The sequence below is a fragment of the Stylophora pistillata genome, chromosome 4, assembly GCF_964205215.1.
Source record: "Stylophora pistillata chromosome 4, jaStyPist1.2, whole genome shotgun sequence".
NCBI lineage: Eukaryota > Metazoa > Cnidaria > Anthozoa > Scleractinia > Pocilloporidae > Stylophora > Stylophora pistillata.
The window spans coordinates 36,337,653-36,349,228 of NC_142522.1; the positions used below are offsets into that span (position 1 = coordinate 36,337,653).

An 11,576-nucleotide genomic window follows, 5' to 3' on the forward strand; every position below is an offset into this window, starting at 1 on the left:
TGGTTTCAAAAATCTGAGAAATGAGTCTTAAATTTTCCTCTTAACCCTTTGAATGCCAACCCAGGTGCATGCCTCGCAACCAGCGGCCATATTGGATTTTTCATAAAATAATTTTACTCAACAATTTGAGCCCTTTGGCATTGTATAACTCTTTTTAGCTGCGACATTGTCCTCCTCACTTTCACTATCTTCGTTATTTTCATTCTCGCTTTCGAGTTCGTCGATCTCTTCGACTTCTTCCCCGCTTTCATCTTCATCCTCCGAGCTCGAAATACTTTCATTGTACTCTGAAACATCTCCATCACTTTCGTCGCTCATATCAGAGTCTCTATCAGCGAAAACTTCTACCAAAACTTCCTCAGCTGTCATTCGACGTGTGCTGGCCGCCATGTTGGATTTGGCAAGGATTTGCCGCGAAAATAAACAAAGCCTTCTGGGTGTTATGTTGTGCCACAGTGCAAAATTCTGTGGTCAGCGGATTCTCAAATTGTTCCCAGGTCCTTTGAAACAACCACGGATAAAAACCTTGAACGACCGAGAAAAGAAACAAAATGCTTGTCAGAGGACGTATATATACGTCCTCGGTATCTGAGGGTCCTATTTTAGGACGTATATATACGTCCTTGGCATTCAAAGGGTTAATAATTTATAGTCGTCCAGCTATTGCCATCTTGTTAAATTAAAAAGTTATGTTCAAATGTTACTTCTTTAAACAGCATCTGAGAGACGATCTCGTACATGAGAAAAGTGATCAATTCATACATTAATAAATATATGCTATTGTCTAAACGTTTAAAGCAAGAACTTCGCTTTACAATCAAGGTGATGGTGATTAACCTTTCTGTCATATTACTTATACAACCTTTGGACAGCGTCTTTCCTTTTAACTCTCTATTAATTTTACTTTTTTCCGTCTCTTTTACTCTTGCATCTCAGTTTCTTTCCCCTCCTTAATCTTTCACTGATTTATCTATTATGTTGGGTCGTTCTTCATAAGTTTATTTTACTTATTCGTTCATTCATTATTCATCTATTCACTCGTTTATGTGTCTTCTTGAAGCCATGTCAAAGAAGCAACAAGCTTCTCTTTTTTGGATCTCGCTGATCTTCCTGGCGGCGTCCAGGCCACACGCCTTACAACTTCCATATGAGGTCCTGGACACCATCATGGAGTTGACTGATGCCGATCCAGACTTTGCAGACCTCAACCGGGTCAATGTATCTGATCACCTTGGCCCTACTCGCCCCATCTACCGACTTGATCTTGACCCAAACTACATTGCCTATTACGAAGTTGACATGGGAAGTAACTATGTCGTGTTAGCATCCGGGAGCCAAACTGGAGATAACCGAGAAGTGGAGAGTGGCCCGGATCCAAGACCAACTGATCTGCTTATACAACGAGCAGAAGATAACGACGAGCAGTGTGAGAAGTTCTATCGGCTATCACCATTGGGATTGACAGCTTGCACAAATGGCAATGGAACGTTCGTTGCGGCAACTTATAACTGGACAAATCATGTTCCACAGGTTGGAGATTAAACCTTGAAAATTTTGAAAATGAAAATTGCTTGTCGGAGTCATGACACGTATTTTAAGCCAAGCGTAATTTAAAAATGTTATCATTTCTGATCAATAACAATCCTTTCAGTGTTGAAGAATATTTTGTATATCTTGTTGGGCATAACCCATTATCCAGTACATTATGAATATCTCGTTCCGATGCTCAACAGAGAGCCACATGAGGCTCTACGGGAATATATATAACTGCTTGGTTCATAAGTAACACACTTCCTGCATAATGCTAGGGTCAGCAATACTAGATACATCCATTTTGAAATCACTTGTGGTCCTTCCAATCTGATCAGCTCTCAATCATCAATGTGATTTATCGATAAATCGCACTATTTTTCGCTGTAAATCTCAATTTTTTTCATAGCCAACGAGCAAAGCTTTATTAAACCAAAATGACCAATCAGATTTCTAGGTTTATTTAAAGTAACCATGCGTATGATTTCAAACCATATAATATGCATACAAAAATGTTAACGCCTTCATTAGTTGAGAACACATCAGCTAATCCAAAATAGTGCAGAATTGATATTGAGGTCAAATAGTTGAAAACTGAGTGCAGAAAGTTCAAATTTAATTGATTTATAGGAGAGTTGCGAAGCACAACAGTACAAAACAACGAAAGTAACAACGTTTGAGAAAAAAAAAACACATAAAAAAACAAAACAAAACAACTGGCTAAAAGTCTGGATGTCTTTGGCCTTGAAAAGTATGAGTCTGAGGCCCTGAACAAAGTTCTCGGGGAGTTTTACCCAAAAGTTCGCAGGAAAGATGGGGATTATTACGCGCGTGGTAGCTTTCGTATACTGGTAACTGGAAGAGGGAGGGGGGTCTAAGGTCATATTTTTAAGAACAAAGGCTTTGGAATCTCACAACTCGATCGCTGTTACATTTTCATATGTACTTATTACGGAAATAAAAATCACATGAACAAAATTCTTATTTTAATAAATTGCACATGACTAATATGAAGTAAATAAAAACTATTGGCTCTCGCCTCTTTCAACTGATCTATTTTATTTATTACTTTATTATTTTTCATACCGACTCAAACAGATAAGGAATTGGCGTGAGCTGGACCAAATGGTTAACAGAAGCCTCGCTAGGTTTAAGAGCTTATGGCAAGAGCGAGCAGTAGAGGGGAGATCCATGTCAGACTGGGCCACGACGTCTGTTAATCACAAGGAAGGAAAAGTGAAGAAAGATCAAGCTTTTGCCGAGGAAGGCCTGTCACCAAAATCAATCGTGAGAGTCGCACTTGGCGAACGCTTCCAATCTGTTAATTTGCACGTAATGAACAATGGCGAGTCAAGCCTGCCGGCTCTTTCACAATCAAAATGGCAGCAAAGGCTTTGTAAAGTGCTCATCGATGTGTGTAAGCAGGACGGGAGTGCGAACATCAATCCATCTGCAATAAAGGAAACACCCAATCATCTATTTTACCTGAAGCTTGAGGTGCACGAGAATCGGACCTTTGTGGGAAACACTTTACAGTGGAAAGAAATCGGCTTTGTTGTGTAAATCAAAGCACGCAATGGCGAAGTAGTAAGGAAACACTTTTCTATGGATTTACATTCCAAACGGCATAGGCGTAGTGCGTGGAAACCTACAAGTGGTGATGAATCAAAAAGCTCCTCCGGTTGGGTTGATGCCAAAGTCATTCCCTTTGAGTATGAGTTGCCAGACTATAAGCAACACGACTGCTGTGGCTGTGTGAGCGGATGTGGTCCCGTGGTCTGGGCTCAAATCTTTCGTTACTACGATAGCCTTGGATCATACCGATATTCTAACCCGAGATTCAGTGGAAAAATCTACCGTGATAAGGCTACGGAGTTACCGAAGTCCATGAATTATCACGTAAGACAATTTGTAGAGAGCATTCGATCGACGCTCGGAACATTCTGCGAAAATGGTAAAGGTACAACACAGTCTGACTGGGATCATCGCATCGAGTCCTGGTTCAAAGCTCGCCAAGGGTCCAAGGCAGTAGCAGTCAGCTTCCTAGAGTCTCGCAAAAGAAGAGGCTCCGTTGTACGAGGTAGCGGCAGGTCTTGGATTCAAAAAAGAGCTGCACAGACTTACTTAAAGGACGGGTATCCTGTTGTGATGGACTTTCACGTGGAATCCGGAGGCGGCCACGCAGCCGTCGCCACGAAATACAAAGAATGGTTCAGATATCTTCGCCGCTGTCGATCCTGGATGACTGGATGGTGGTCGGGTAGACGAAGAAAAGAACACTGTTGGTGGGAGAAAGAGTACAAGTACGAGTTTTATCTACGTTACGGCTGGGGAGGCTTCAACAACAAATGGCAGGCAATAAGTCCATTTGGTGCCCACATTGCATACATACAAAACATTGAGAGTAAAAAACAAAAAAGATTCGAATATGGGTTTTGCAGAGGTTAAAGCTTTGTTCTTACAAATAACGTAATTGACCTTTTTAAGATTAATTGTAATTGTTTGTCCCTGTTTTGTTTCATTTTTCTAAGTTTGGTTTTTTTTGTTTGTTGGTTTTTTTTATTTTTTTGCTCTATGAACCTCTTGTAACAGAACATTTGGAATGCTACTCATATGGGCAGGTTTTAATTATATTTCTTCTGTCATTTGCTTCGTTAATTAGGTAATAGGATTAACCGTCAAGCATTTATATCTCTATAAAGTTAAAGGCTGAATAACGGTTTTGATTTGGTCTTAAAATTCCAAAATCAATTTAAATTGGAATAAGTAGAATTTGATGCTAATTTTTGACTAATTTTTCTCTGGAGAAAAGTTGGTCTCAGTTTTGAGACCGTTTTAAATATTTTTGTTTAAGAGTAATAAACACGGATATTTACGCTTTGGAGTTACTTTGTTACTTCACCCAACTTATGGATAAGTCCGGTTCGATCTCCTTAGAAAAGAGTGCATGCGCATGCTACTTTTAGCTATCCCAGCGCAAGAGTTTAAATAGATGAATGTGCGCAACGTAATACTGGGGAAATTTAAGGGTACACTTACAAGTGTTGTAGCTCAAAATGGTTTCATTTATTCAAACGCAGATTCTTTGGGGGATTTATACTGCCACACTGTTTTACTGCAAATTGCAAATAAAGGAAATGCTCAGATGTATCTAAGCAAGTTTTATTCATACATATGAGGCTAGCATGGCAGCACAGCTTTAGGTTTCAATGAGAAAACCAATTTTCATAATTCTGCGCAGCGCGAAAAAGCTGTTGCGCGGATTCGAAATTAAATAATTTCTTCAAGAGCGAACGAGGAGATACCATGCATTCCTTGCACTCGTTATTAATTTATTCAGCTTCCGCCCCATTTGCTTTCTCTAGCTCTAGCACCTACTTTTACAGTCAATTGAACAGAAGGGGTAACATTTGCCGACTGTGTTTGTTAAAAGTAGAACATAAACAAAGTAACTTTCGTCATTACTGAGCAATGCGTCACTCCCTTAGAAACTTCTTATAGGAGCTTGAAGAGCCTGAGGAGATTTTACGTGCTTTAGACATATCACTTTTTAAAAACTAAAATACCTCAATTCTCTGGTAGCTGATCTCACGTTCGCTCACCGCTAGTTTCATAGTCATAATTAGCTCCTTGCTAGCCTTCTAGCTATATCAGTACACATATTGAATGTGATTTTGACCACTTCCTTACAAGGAAGATCACACTGAAAATCTCTGCAACAGACTAAAAGAATTTCGAAACCTGTCCGAGAAAGTAAAACGTTGACTAGTCAGTTTTGACAGTCATCGTTGTTATGCCAACAAGAACTAACTTGATGTCTGCTTAATTTCCCTCTAATCTTCCTTAATTCTTGATTAAAACAATTTCTAGGAACTGTTGCTGTATAAAATGCAGAATTTTTATTCATTATTTTTTGTCATTTTTGAACTAAGATGAAAGAAAAGGAAACCAGTGCTATCAGCTCGGTTTACCATAAGTTAAAAACTGCTAGCTTGTTTCACCGCACTCTTTTATCTGCCAGCGATTTCAAGTCAACGGAAAGAAGCCGGATGTTGTCGCAACAATTAAGTCTTTCTGTATCTTTCATTTCAAGTTATTGTTTAATAAATAGATTTAGCCAAGCCTAAAAGTGAAGCTCCCAATTAGAAAAAAATTTTGCAATAAAATTTCTTTACAAATATCATCCCTTATCATATCAAACTTATCTTCATCCAGTATAGATTAAATTTAGTGAAAAATTAAATTTAATATTATATATAAAGCCGTAATTTAGCCGTAAATTAATGGCGAAATTTTTGGTTTGTAATAATTATACAAACCAAAAATTTCACCGTTAAGTCACGGCTAAATTTGTCGCGAGATTATTGCAAAGACATAATTTATTTCGCCGTTAATTCGCGGCTAAATCCAGTGTCATATATGTTTCAAACCAAAAATTTTGCCACTAATTCACGGCTAAATCGGGTGTCATATATGTTTCAAACCAAAAATTTCGCCGTTAATTCACGGCTAAATCGAGTGGCACATATATTTCAAACGCAAAAATTATTAGCCGTTAATTTTCGGCTAAATCGAGAGTCATACATATTACAAACGAAAAAAATTGGTCGTTAATTCACGGCTAAATCGAGTGACACATCTGTTGAAACCAAAAATTTCGCCATTAATTCACGGCTAAATCGAGTGTCAAATATATTCTAAACGCAAAAATTAGCCGTTAATTTTCGGCTAAATCGAGTGTCATACATATTTATTTATTTAATTTCTTTCACCAGAGTATGGTGAGGGTCGCACAACAGAGCGAGGCTCCAAATTAAGTGCGCCCAATATCCCCCCCATCCCACCCCAGGGGAGGACATCCATCACACAGTAATCTCGTGTGTGGGAAATTAACGTCTCCTACCCCAACCCTGCAGGAGACGGGAGCTCCATTTATTCGTCCCTATCCGAGAAGACTAGAATATCTAACTATTTCTTGATGTTATTGAAAGGCAGCAAATTCTTCTCAATTATTTTAAGACCCTGAATACATATTTCAAACCAACAATTTCGCCGTTAATTCACGGCTAAATCGAGTGTCAAATGTACTCCAAACGCAAAAATTAGCCGTTAATTTTCGGCTAAAATTGTCGCGAGGTTATTGCAAAGACATAATTTAGCGGTTAATTAACGGCTAAGTTTATTCTTTGTATAATAATGAATACCGACTTGGTTTGTGGCTAAGTTTTTGTTATGTTTGTAGACTGCGTTTGTTGCAAAATTCGCCGTTATCTAAACTCTCCTCCCAAGTTCGAAATATTAATGATAACATAAAAGATGTGCATTTGCCAAGACTCGCCTGAGACACCCATCCCTTCGTTTTGATAGTCTCCCCTACCCTACCCGTGCAATCTGAAGGCACGTACGTACGTACGCTCGGTCAGTCACGTGACAATCAAACGAAAAGAGGTTGACCATATTCCATGGGTATGGGGGTCTGCCCCACGCGCGCTAAGCGCGCGCGGGAGCCCCGCTAATACTAATGAGTTCAGAACAGAAAAACAAAACCCACGAACCACATAGGAAACTAATCTTTCCATTACTTTCGACATAAAAGAACGGAATAAGCTTTAAGGATAAAGAACTTGAGGAAAACCAAGTTTTTGTCGCCCATTTGTCTTTGTAAATTCGTAGTTTCATTTATTTGAAGTTGTTCGGATTGGCGATATGTCACCGAAATCATCTGGTAGGAATTATTCAAGTTTACCACTAGTTCTTGCTTGTTTTTTTGTTTTTTTTTTTCCATTGTTTATTCTATTTTTTCTTTTGGATCTAAGTTCACTCATCTATTTATTCTATTGCTTACACTGCATTCAAACTATTGCTTCCATCAAAAGTCTTTTTGAAGCTGTGCTTCTAAAATAGCGTTTTACAATTGGGTTTCTGTTTCCACTTTTGTCCACCCTTTCAGATTAAATGCAGGTTTGTGTTGTCTTAATCTGCCGATCTCCACAGTTAAAAATTTACTTGAGTTGGAGCAATAGTTTGGTACGAGTTTCTTTGATATAAGTGTGACACTTTGGTTTCATTTTGTGCCTGTAATACTGAGATGCAGCGTTTATCGAAAAGAAATAGGAGTTAATTTAAAAATTTGTCATCAAATCGAAAACATTAGCTTTAACATGGATTTTTTTTTCCCGCAAAGTACTTTTCAACATGAAAAATAACACACGACTGCGAGTATCTTTAGGGATGGCATTTCGAGCTTGGGTGGAGTAACTACGTGTATCGATCGACAGGGAGCTGTTAAATGTTATTTCTGTTACATATACTTCCTGCAGAGAAGATAATAGTGATTGATTTTCTGTTTCCTACACGTTTTACAGAAAGTCTTTTCTTCTTCTCTATCCATACAATTATTTACTCACTCGCTCAGTCGCTCAATTACTCCGTAATTCATTGTTAAATTTCTTCTTTTCTTTGTGATTTGGTGTTTAGTTGTAATAACTATTCATTCTTTATTTATTCATTTGAACTCCGTCCTTTTATATATGCGTTCATCCATTAAAGGTCTATTGTTTGGAACCGTGCTCAGGTGCTGACCACCTATGGGTATGTCAAGGAAACATCAGGCTTTTCTTTTTTTCGTTATCGTGATCACTTTGGCGTCTAGGCCGCACGCCTTACAACTTCCATATGAGGTCCTGGACACCGTAATGGAGCTAACTGATGCCGATCCAGACCTCGCAAACCTCAACAGAGTCAATATTTCTGATGACCTTGGTCCTACTCGTCCCGTCTACCGACTCGATCTTGACCCAAACTACATTGCTTATTACGAAGTTGACATGAGAAGTGACTATGTCGTGTTAGCATCCGGAAGCCAAACTGGAGAGCACCGAGAAGTGGAGAGTGGCCCGGATCCAAGACCAACTGATGTGCTTATATAACTATTATACTCCTCGTCCTTCAGTTTCAAACGTTGGCCTTGGCATGTGATTTCCGAACAATAATAATCACTGCCCCAGAATACTCCTTGAAATAAATGTTGGCCTTGGCAGGTAATTTCCGAAAAGTAATAATCACTGCCCCAAAATACTCCTTGAAATGAGGAGGTTTGCAATTGAATGGCAATCAATGATAGACCAGCTTTAAACGAACGGTAAGTTACCTTTCCTTTAATTGTCCTTAATCAAACAGATTGAGAATCAGCGTGAGTTAGACCTAAAGGTAAATAGAAGCCTGGATACATTTGACAACTTATGGAAATAGCGGACAGCAGAGATGAGGTCAAAGTCGGACTGGGCTGCAACTTGTGTCAACCGCGAAGAAGGAAACATGAAGGAAGATCAAGATGGCACAGAGGAAGGCCTTTCTCCGAAATCGATCGTTAGAATCGCACTTGTGGCGAACACTTCAAATCTGTTGATTTGTACGTTACGAATGGCGGCGAGTTAAGCGTGTCGACTGGTTGACAATCAAAATAGCAGCAACTGAGACTCTGTAAAGTGCTTGGCGACGCGTGTAAGCCCAACGGGGTTATCAAGGAAACACCAAATCATCTGTTTTACATGAAGCTTGAAGTGTACGAGAATCGGGCCTTTGTGGGAAACACTTTACAATGTAGGAGATTGGCTTTGTTCTGGAAATCAAAGGAACCAAAGATGAAGTGGTCAGGAAACACTTTGCTGGGGATTTACAGTCTTAACAATTGAATGGAGACGACTGTTGTGGCTGTAGGAGTGGATGCAGTGCCGTGGTCTGGGTTCAAATCTTTCGTTACTATGGCAGCCTTAGATCAAACTGATACCGCCGCCTGGTTAGCTCAATTGGGATAGCGCCGGACTGCTGTGCGGGAGGTCGAGAGTTCAATACCGGCCGGACCAACACTCAGGGTCTTAAAATTAACTGAGAAGAATATGCTTCCTTTCTTTAACATCAAGAATTGGTTAGATATTCTAGTCTTCTCGGATAGGGACGAATAAATGGAGGTCCCGTCCCCTGCAGGGTTAGGGGCAGGAGACGTTAATTTCCCACGCACGAGATTACTGTGTGATGGATGTCCTCCCCTGGGGTGGGATGGGTGGGTAACAGGACCCCCGTTGATACCAGTGTTTACTACACTGAAGGGGCTATCCTGTATAAATATAGATGTCTGTCTGTCTTAACAGCATAGGCGCAGTCCATGGTAAGGGTAGTGGAGGCTCGGTGAAGACGAAGACGACTGTTGTGGCTGTAAGAGTGGATGCAGTGCCGTGATCTGGGTTCAAATCTTTCGTTACTATGGCAGCCTTTTTATATCAAACTGATATAAAAAAATCGATATTCAGTGGGAACATTTACAACGATCGATTCCCCCCCCCCCCCCGATAGGAGGACGGAATTGCCAAAGTCGATGTCCAGCAGCGTGAGACGTTTTGTAGAAGACATTCAATCGGAGCTTGGAACTATTTCCATGAGTGGTGAAGGTGCAACACGATATGACTGGCATCATCGCATCCAGTCCTGGTTCAAAGCTCGCCAGGGGTCCAGGGCAGTAGCACTTAGCTAACTTATCAAAACTCGTAAAAAAAAAAAAGTTACGTTATCCGAACTAACACCAGGTATTGAATTCAATACTGTGCTGCCCACCATTTCATGAAACTTTATTTTCCTGTAGTAATGAGCTTTAACCTGGAATCGGGGGACAGTCATTCTGCTGTCGCCACAAAATTCAAAGCATGGTAGAGCAATGTTCGTAGTTGTCGATTCTGCGGCTGGAAGAAGGTATATAAGTAAGTTCTTTCGACGTTATGGCTGTGGAGGCCGTAACAACAAATGGGAAGCAATAAATCCTAATGCTGCACACATTAAAAGATTAAAACAAGGATGACGAAAACAACCACATTAATTAGACTGCAAGTTTTTTTCAGTGTTAGTAGCTCACTGCATTTCTTTGCAGAGTAACTACATGGAATATTTTTTTATTTGTTTCGTACTAAGGGCATTAAAAGGTTTTAAATTTTTTTTAAAGAACAGGTTACGAGTTCCTGATGGCGTCAGAGATGGCTTGATGAGTCCTTTCGTTCCATTCTTTCACTAATGATAACTTAGAATACGTAAATGACTAGAGGATTTAAGGAGATAAGAGGGGCGGAAAAGTTAAGAATACGGGAGAACAGTTTAAAAGATTGTTTAATTTTCGCCGAAGGTCTTATTAATTTCAATTAAAAAACAGATAACAGGAAATGTAGGAGACTGCTCTCTATGCAAAATGTATATCCTCTCGAAGGCTATTTTTTAATAATTTTGATCCAGTGAATAAACACAAAAACATTTAATTAACTGCATGGATTCTGAGTTGTTTTATTTCTTCAGTTTGACAGTTTGATAACTGTAATGACTTCGTTTGCCTAAATATCACTCCTGCCATTGTCCTTTGAAAAGTTCCTGCCGTTACTCAACCTGTGAAAGGGTTCAGACTTCAACTGAACAACAAAGCCAGCAAATATCTTCTGGTTTCCCTTTAAATGCTGTTAAACCAACACACCTATTATAAGGTAAAAAAAAAAAAAAAAAAAAAAAAAAAAAAACATACAGGAGAATTATTTATTGCCGTGAGCACAGTGTTTTATTTGTTAAGAGAAAGAAATCGCCCGAATCTCCTTGTTCATTACTCTTCTAGTTTTCCTTAGAGAAGCTAAACACTCAAACCTATTACGAAGTAAATATAATGGTACACTTCGTGATCGACTACATCGGCACCTCCTTCTTCCCCTTCTCCCCCCCCCCCTCCCTCCATGTATCATCACGAACAAGTTGTGCTGCGTCAAGGTCCTAGTTGCAACTTTCTTGTTAAAAGTCATGAAAGGGCGTCTTGCCTAACATCAAAACAATTGAAACAAATGCATTAGATTGAAAAAGCAAATCCCATATAAGCAAATCAACATAAAAAAAGAAACAACAACAAAGAAAAGAAATAGGGAAACGCCTACAAAGAGCATGCTAAAGTATATTGAGCAGGTACGTACTATTTTGCGTTGTATCTATTCAATTTCAAGTTTTATAACATAACAGCCCATAACGCA

General features: G+C 39.4%; 2 pseudogenes across 1 annotated transcript; both read left to right on the top strand.

Moving 5' to 3' along the window:
* The first annotated feature begins 1,021 nt into the window (after positions 1-1,021).
* LOC111328326 (uncharacterized) lies at positions 1,022-4,410 on the top strand (annotated as a pseudogene). The gene is made up of 2 exons (XR_016000743.1): positions 1,022-1,530; positions 2,629-4,410. The product of XR_016000743.1 is annotated as an uncharacterized LOC111328326 (transcript).
* Positions 4,411-8,123: 3,713 nt separating this feature from the next.
* On the top strand, positions 8,124-10,381 carry LOC148733545 (uncharacterized; annotated as a pseudogene).
* Positions 10,382-11,576: the final 1,195 nt, after the last annotated feature.